General features: G+C 42.3%; 1 protein-coding gene across 3 annotated transcripts in view; it reads right to left on the bottom strand.

Annotated features, from left to right (window-relative positions):
* LOC141548834 (zinc finger protein 621-like) overlaps positions 1 to 7,123 on the bottom strand; it is a 48,109-nt gene extending 40,986 nt beyond the window's left edge. The window contains exons 1-4 of one of the 3 annotated variants that reach the window (XM_074278068.1): positions 6,486 to 6,662; positions 5,242 to 5,311; positions 2,557 to 2,673; positions 414 to 491 (exon numbers count right to left, since the gene is read on the bottom strand). The gene's annotated coding sequence lies outside the window, so the exon portion shown is untranslated. The other 2 variants (XM_074278067.1, XM_074278066.1) reach the window with 2 other exon arrangements.
* Positions 7,124 to 9,071: the final 1,948 nt, after the last annotated feature.

Here is a 9,071-nt window from a genome sequence, read left to right on the forward strand (position 1 = left end):
CTACTAGAAAGTGAAAAAAGTATATGTTGAATGATGCAAAAAAAGACAGAATGCAGAATGAATTAACACTGATTCCAATTGAGAATATACTAGTTCAATTATCTTAATCCCAAAAATGGTTGTAAATTGAATGTTTGTTTTAATTGGCAAGCTGCTGAAATATATATATATAAAGTATCTCCCAAAAGGAGAAAAATGATGAGACTTCCCTGGGAACAACTAACAAGCAGGACATGTATGATTACAAACAAGAATGGGTGAGGGAGGAAGGGAGGAGACTAATTAACAAAAACAGAAGCAGAAATTTGATGCAAATTAAACCATTCAAAAGAGATTCACATCCAAAAGCTGGGCAAGAAATGAGCACTATTTTCACAACCAAAGACAGGGGCACAGTCTTGCTTTCCACTAACCTGCTGTGCAGTTATAAGTAAAAGGAAAACTAGTAATTGCCGGAGATAATCAGGTCAAATTTTCAACTAATGAAGAGCCTGGAAAGGAACAGAAATACACAAGCGATAAGTGACAGATATACATAACCCCAAATAAAGGTCCAGGCCCATAGTAGAACAAATATCAGAACAAGGGCCATTGGCAGTAAAAGTGTTGTTGTGGCATAATGGAGAAGACAATCAAATAGGGCTTTTGGTGGAGATCTGGACAGAGTTGTTGAGAGTGGGAACCTGGACGCAAAAACATGAAAAGTGACAATTCAGCAAAACAGTACATAATAGAGCCAAGTTTCCAAAATAGATGAAAACAAATCTTTGTCTGACAAAAGTTTCAAAAGCCATTTAAGAGAAAAGACATTGTTGTAAGCTTAAAATGGAGGTAACTCATTGTTGTCTAGAAAAATGCCATCTGGTGAATTGAGGGCTCACAGAGTCTCAACAGTGGTCGTCAAGGTGTGCCCCAAACCAGAGGGGGCTTGTCCCTTTGGAACAGCACATTGTACCTTCAAAGCTCAGTGGGTCATTCCCCACAACAAAAAATGAATGACCCTGTGCTTGGTACAGGTAAAAAGGCTTTGAAAACCACCGTTAGATAAGGTAAAGCTCTCTCTCTCTCTCCTTCAAAAAGAAACACTAATTCAGGGAGTGCCTTTTCTCAGAGATGCCAAGGGTCACATAAAATGAGAGGAAGGGGCTTCAAATGTCCCCTGAACCTCAAAACACTAGTTGTAGATAAAAGTTAAAATTTCCAGACCTGTGATTTCATTACTCCCAGAAAGACACTTCCTTCGACTGATGCTGATCAGCAACTGCTCTACAATTTATAATTTTAGAGACTTGCCTGGGCAGGGGGAGCAGTCATGTGTTCAATGACTAGCCCATGTTCACAGAGCTACTATGTGTTACAGACAGAACTTGAATGCGAGTCTTCCTGCTTTGAGGATAGTTTTCCATCCTCTATGCAGAGGTTCTTAACTTGGGGCCAATAAACCCATTGCTAGATTTCAGAGAGTACTTGAAGTTAAGAGGAAAAAAGCCTGTTTATTTTCACTATTAATAGAAATTTAGCATTTAAAAATATCATTTAGAGCTTACCAGGAGCGGTGATACCAAAGACATTCAATTTTATGCCAAACTTCCCCTTAACAATAACGATGACATTTACAGAGTATTGTACCAACCTTAAGACAGGGTGAAGTGTGGTTGGAGACCTGACCTCAGAGTCAGGGAAGTCTGAGCTCATGTCCTGCCTTTGCCACCCACTGAGCAGGTCACCTCATGTAGTACACAGGAAGCACCTCACAGGCTCCAGCAATGTTGCAGAGAAGGTCCAAGGGGCTATCTCCCTGGAGTTGGCCATACCCCAGTGAAATCCCAAGTCTGCTCCCATATCCTAACCCACCTTACATACATTGTCCCATATGACCCTCTCATCAGCCTAGGAGGTAGCCAAAGTTAAACATCATCATCATTATCCTACATATGAGGAAAGCCACATTCCAAGCATAACTTGCCCCTGGCAAAAGTGGTGACTAGAATGTGGAAGGTTTAGGTCTCAATTCCTTATTTCTTGACTATGATTCAAATGTGGTTTAAAAGGAACATACAATTTACCTTCTGTACATCAGACTGGAGGTTGAATAAGTGGAGAATGTCTTGAAAAAGGTATTAAATTATCCCTGAGCAGGATTTTTGCTTTGTAAACTTGCTGCTTGTAAAGATTGTTTTAAAAATAAGTGTTCAGCAAAACTGTTAAAGCATACTATTTGTGTCAATGAGTCAGTCAGCTAGCAGTTATTAAGCACCTATAATATACCCCAAACTGTGCTAGGCTTTTTTTTTTTTCCCTGAGGCAACTGGGGTTAAGTGACTTGTACAGAGTCACATAGCTAGGAAGTATTAAGTGTCTCAGGCTGGATTTGAACTCAGGTCCTCCTGACTTCAGGGCTGGTGCTCTATCTACTGCAACACCTAGCTGCCCCCGTGCTAAGGCTTTGTAATAGAAAACAAAAGATGTAAAAATAATTCTAACCTTCCTCTGATTTTACCAAGATTTGGCAACATGGAGAAGTCATTTAACATCTCTGGGCCTCAATTTCCTCACCTGTAAAATGAAGGGGCTAGACTAGATGGCCCCTAAGATCCCTTCCAGCTCCAAATCTATGATTCTACCATCCCAACTGAGGTACAACGAATCACCTGGCAGCATCAGGCAGATCACCTAAGAGAAAACAGATTGATTCTTGAACATAACTCAAATATAAAATGACAAGAAAACACCATAACCCCACTCAGCCCTTCCCTTCACATCATCTCAAGTTATCTAGTGTCCACAATGGACATGGCCATCTTCCATGACACATGAGACCAGAAGATAAACAGATGTGGGCCCAAGAGCCTCCAAAATACAAATATGGGGAGCAAGTGTTCTCACCCCTGAACTGCTCAGATTGAAACGAAGAGAGTGAAAAGAGAAAAAGAAGGAACAAAAGGAGGCTGAAATCTGATAGCAGAGACCCAGGCCAGAGGTGGAGCACTGGGTCCTGATCCTGGAGTTGCCAAAGCTTCATTCGGCTTTGATGATGGCTTGAGAAGCAGTCAAAAGATGAGAAAGGAGGGGACGCCTTTGGTTTTGCTCCCATGGAATCAGTGCAATGTGACCTATACAGCAATCAGAGCATATGATAAACAAAGGTTTAAAAGAATTTAATTCAAAGTTTAAAGGTTGGAGAGGGACATGAAAATTATTTAGGAAATGCCAGAAAGATGATTTTTTTAAAGCTATTACCAGCAAATTGTTGACTACCATTTAAATAAATTTAAAAAAAATCAGCTTTTAAAATAGTACCATTTCTGGCAATAGGAAATAAAAATGTTTTCTTCCCTTGAATTAATTGATTTTAAATTTTCAAATGGAGGAAGGCTTAGAGAAAATGAAAATGTAGGAAAACTTTCTTTTCCAGTCTATAAGTAAAAAGGAAGATAAATAAATTAGCTGAATATCATAAAATTTCATATTGATTTAACTGAAAACCTCCATTTAATGTTGGTTTGTTATCAGATTTAAAATTAAATTTAAATTAAATTTAAAACCCTGCAGCGATCCTGCTTACTTTTAAAATGTGCATTTTCATTATTGAAGAAAAAGAGCTGTGTACAGATTCTGCTTCTGTCACTAACTAGCTGCTTTACCCAGAACAAGTCATCTTACCCCAAAGAAAAGTCTCAGTTTCCCCATCTGTAAAGTGAGGACCACAATCTTACATGATTTATTTGAGGAAAATACCAAACCTGGAAGCAAAGCATGTTATATACTTTACAATTCTGAGGGAATCGGTTAAATAAGTCATAATAATCACTGTTGGCTAGGGAGTTGGGGAGGGATTGTCCCCTTAATATAAAACGGTGGGGGGAAATAAACACCTGTTCTAATTATCCAGGCTGAATCAGAAATGGCTCATCTCTCAATAATTTCACAAGAATATGTTTTGATTACCTTCACTTAATAAAGCAGTAAAATTATTTTTCATTTTCTCTGCTATAGAAAGTGATATGAAATATTAAAAGTTTTGATATATGCCTCTTAAAAATGAATAGCAGCATGTGTGTGGAAGGGGAAGACAATATTGATAATATTGTGTCTTCCTAATTTTTGAAAACTGGTTTTTAACAAAGCTTACTTTAGAATTTTTGTTTTCACATCACTCATTTCCTGCTACAACCCCCAAAAAACCAGTTCAGGTGCTTCCACCTTGATTTAAAGTGATTTGATGCAAGCACAAGCCATCTCCCAGAAGACATTACAAAGCTTTGTCCAATTGGGCCCCATGAAAAGAACCCAAGAGATCATAAGGCTGTGCCCCAACCATGTTCTATAAAGCGTTCAAAGGTCAAGAATCAGAGAAGCAGATCCCAGAGGCGCAGGATTCATGGCCCCTCATCAAAATCACTTCTAACCCTAAATTGAGAGAATAATTATTGATTCATTGGGCAAGAAACTGATTGATGGATGATCATATACTGAGCACTTCCTAGGTGACCAAGCTTACAGCAAGAGTAAGGAGACAAACAGGAAGGGAAGGAAGACCTGATGCTTTTCCTCAAGGTTCTTACAACCTGTTACAAAGAAGCACAAGCAAATGAGACCGATAGTGAATTTATGGCTTGTTTCCCAAACAATGGGGATATAAGGATCTAACAGGATATCTCAAATAAAAGAAAAATGTAAATTTAACCAGGTATGGAAGTTGGAAGTACCCCCAGGAGTGTACTGATAAACATTTAACAACAGGTTTTCCAAGGGGAAAACGTATACACAGCACAGTTTTATACTTAATCTTCATTGCTGATATGTCTTCCATCACTTTCTTAAGCCCAGACAACCAACCAAACAATATGTGAAGCCCTGATTTTGTAACATTTGCCGATTTCTGAGGCAAAAATGCTCCCATAGAAATTTAGTAATCGAATCCCAATCTGAGCTGGCTCTAACACATCCCTGACTATAAATGTTGGTCCTGAAATGGCCTGAAATGGAAGGAAGTCAGTGTGGCACACCAGAAAGCACCCCCAAGCAGGGAATCAGAAGGACATAAACTCCAGTGACATTTCAGATCCTTACTGGCCACATGATCCTCAGTGACTCACTTAACCTTTCTGAAACTGGAGATAACACAACTTCTATAAGCTTTCCCATAACAGTGTTAGAAGGAGAGCATTTTGTAAATCTTGACACTTGGGCAAAAATTTCAGGAATCAATAAATAAGCATGCATTTATTAGGCACTTACTGTGGGCGAGGCTCTGGGGCGACAAGGATCAGAAAGGAAGCAGTCTCTGCTGGCTATTCTTTACTTGATTCTATTGGGAAAGATAAGTGCACATGTGAGAACATCTAAAACATATATGAGGGAAGGGGGTGGGCTGGGAAGGGTGGTCGTCCTGAAGGAGGTATTGCTTGTATTGGGTGTTGAAGGAGGCTGGAAAGTCTATGAAGAGGCTCAAGCAGCCTGATCTCTCCACCTGCTCAACTCCCTAAAGTATTTCACCATGGAGGCCCAAAACTAAAGCATCCTAGCTTTTCTCTCTGAATTCCAAACACATCCCGGCTCCCCAGACACTTGGATACAAACATTTCCATCCATTACTCTGCTTCTTCTTCCTCACCTGCTCACCACCAGTTAGCAGCCAGACTCAGGTACTGAGAGCAAAGATTCAGACAAGAGTCTCTCACCCATAACGTGAAGAAGCGAATGAGCACGACCGATATATGGGGGTGGGGGTGGGGGAATGAAGGCTTTTTTCTTTGTATGGATCACAGAGAACTGGAAAGGATTCCCTCCTTTTGGAGATGAGGAACCCAACACCCAAGGAGGTAATGGCTTTTCTCAGGTGACCCAGGTAGCAATCAGTAGCCACGCCGGGGATTTTGTGTTCTGCAGCATAGTGACATCCCGCCTCTCACCCCTCCCCTCCCGCATCCCTCTCTAAGAGGCTTAGAGCCAGGGTTAGGGAGGGATGATGGGGGCTCAAGGAGGACAGGCAGGGGGTGGGCAGATGACACGGCTAAACAGGCACTGGGCAAGTCGGGCAAATCAGAGGCTGTGAAATAACAGCTCACATTTCCACGGTGTCTAAAGGCTTCGAAATGTTATCCCTCGTGGGATCAGAGCTCTGGAGCTGCCAGGGACTTTAGAGGCTCAATTTTACAGAAAAGGAAACCGAGGTCCAGAAAAGGAGATTAAATGATTTGCTCAAGGTCACACAGGTAGTCAGTGTCACAGGCAGGACTCACAAATGGGAAGGGTTTTCCCTTTCCCCCCCATCACTAGGCTCATTAAAATAAGCCGGACCCCCACAACAACCAGGGAAAAGGAGGCAATAATGCAAGCTCATCCCATTTTACAGATGCGGAAACTGAAGCTGGAAGAGGAGACTTTGGTGAACGGTTCCCAAATTCCGCACTCTCCCCAGGGTCCCGCCCCTGCTCCCCCACAACCCTCCGGGGCCCCAAGCCCCGGCACCCTGTACTCACCGAGCCCAAAGCTGGTGCTGGCGTGGCAGGAAGTGCCCCCACTGGCCAGAGAGCCGAGGAAGCCTGGGGCCCCTCGCTGGGAGCTTCCGGGACCCCTCTATGATACCTCGGAGGTCTGCACATCTCGGTGGCTCAGATCCCCACCCAACCTGGGGAACCGAGGGGAGGGGAAAGGAGGGGAAAGGGGCCCCGAGATGGGGACGCCCCAGAGGAGGGGCGAGGCACCTGCACACAGAGGACTGGTTAGAAGGATGGAGGGAGGGACTAGAAGAGGGGATACAGAGCCAAGAAAGCCAGTTCACACAGTGACCATAGCAACACGTTAAGCCCTCCGAGTCCTGATCAACTAGTGCCCAGCCACCTACCTCCAGCCTTCTGCCAGTGGGTCAACTCCTCCTTTGGGCAGAGGTGGAGAGCTACAGGTGCTGAATAAGGCATACATTGCCACACTCTAAGACTAAGGTGTTGTTGCTCTGTTTCACTCCACGATGCTGAAGTCCAGGTAGTTTAGTAGATGGAGTCCTGGCCAAGCTTCAGGAAGCCCCACATTCCCATCATTCCTCAAACAGGGACCTCTTTCAGCCTGATTTTTAATCAGTAAAGGATGGATAATGAAAACGCTGATAGTTCCTCCCTCAAACGAGGAGGCACGTGAGGCATTTTGCAAAGCACTATATATACTCTAGCTACCCCTCATTCTAGAAGAGCCACAATCAAGCAACAAGCCTTTCACGAAAGACACAGCACGGGGGTGCCTAACCCTGGAGAAAGCAGCTTCAAAGCAGTGAAGCTGGGGGAGCTGGAAGGAAGAGGATTTAAGACAGGGACTAGAAATACCTGTATGTTAATGAGGGGCGTGGCTCATGCGAATTAGGAAAGAGGGGGAAGCCGACACCAGCTTCAGGGGTTTCCAAAGCTCCCCAGTCAATGGCTGGCAAAGTGCTGGCTGATTTTCTGAGGACTCATGAGCAGCCACTGCAGCCCAATTTGGGGGATGCCATATTATTCCATAGTCTCAATCTCCAGGCCAGGCCCCCCAGACTTGCCTCCCTCCCATCTTCTGCTTGTAAAGTTGCTTTGTTGCACCCGTGGGACTTTGTATTTGCCGTTATGAAACTTCATTTGGCAACTTTACCACTAGGAATTACAGAGGACCTGCCAACCGGTTTTGCTACAGGGAGTTTCCATATCAGGATATCCCTAGGCCTCTGAAATAATTAATAATAATAAGAGCTAACATTTGTTTGGTGCTTACTTTGTTGTACCTGTGCTAGCATTGTGCTAAGTGCTTTTGATCCTCACCACAACCCTGGGAAGTAGGTGTTATTATTAACCCCATTTTACAGATGAGGAAATTAAGGCAAAGGTTAAATGGCTTGCCCAGGGTCAATCAATCAAAACACATTTATTAAATATGTGAAACTGAATTTGAATTCAGACTCTAGACCCAACACTTTATCCACCAAACCTCACAAGTAGAAGAAAATTTAAAAATATATATCCCAGTAATAACAAGACAACTATGACAACAGAAAACCCAAATACAAATTAGATTTAAAAGATTTCGCTCCAAATGTCAGTCTATTATCAGAAAGCCTATCAACTCTTTAAGCCAGGATACCTCCTGAAATCTTTGGAGTCAACTAGCTAAAATAAAAACATAAAGATTCCAGATTGTGAATAGGTTCGATAGCCCAGCCAAGGCAGACCACCAGGCTTCAGGGGCCTACAAGGGCACTTTATTGCCATGTGGAAGTTAACTCATGAGGTAGTTCTCTCATAAAAAGCTAGATCCAACTGTGACTTCCTCCTTGGGATTCTTGAGAAATGGCCTCTCACAAGGCTTGCCTAGATGGTGGAAGCTCTGGGCAAAGGGACCACAGAGTGACAATGACTGGGTTGCCCTGATAGAAGCAAATTCCACTGATCTCTTCCAGGTAACCAAAGCTCAAAGAGGAGGATCTCAGGTGTCTTCCTCAATTTCTTCTCATTTCAGCCTTACATAAGAAATTTATTAATCAAGAAACCCAAGAAAACTTTTATACAAAGTGATGCAGAGGAAAATGAGCAAAACCATAACATAAAGGGAAAAAAGTATAAAGACTAAGAAGAACTCAAGTCAATGACAATCATGACTCCAGAAGACCCGGGGTGAAGCCTGTTTCCCACCACTTAGGAGAGATGTGATGGCCTAGAGGTGCCAAATGAGACAAGTTTTCAGCCACAGCCAATGCGTGAATTTGTTTTAATTGATTATACTCACTTGTTATGGGAGAGGAAAGGCTTTTCTTAAGAAAAGGGGGTGGAGTTGTAAAAGAGCAGTTAGAGGAATGCAAAAAATGGACAAGTATCAAGGAAACATTCAAAATACATCAGAGAAAGAAATTCAAAAAGGGACTGAGACAAACAGGACAGTACTGATATAGTGTTAAAATGCAATCTGTATTCAAAAAATAAACTACCTAATATTTGCAGTTTCATACAATCTTCTTTTTCTGTCTTTTATAGATGGAAATATTCATGTCTGGAAAGTTCATTATAAAAAAAGAAATTCTTAAAACATATGGAGTATTCTCGCTAGAGGTG

This window comes from Sminthopsis crassicaudata, chromosome X (genome assembly GCF_048593235.1).
Source record: "Sminthopsis crassicaudata isolate SCR6 chromosome X, ASM4859323v1, whole genome shotgun sequence".
NCBI lineage: Eukaryota > Metazoa > Chordata > Mammalia > Dasyuromorphia > Dasyuridae > Sminthopsis > Sminthopsis crassicaudata.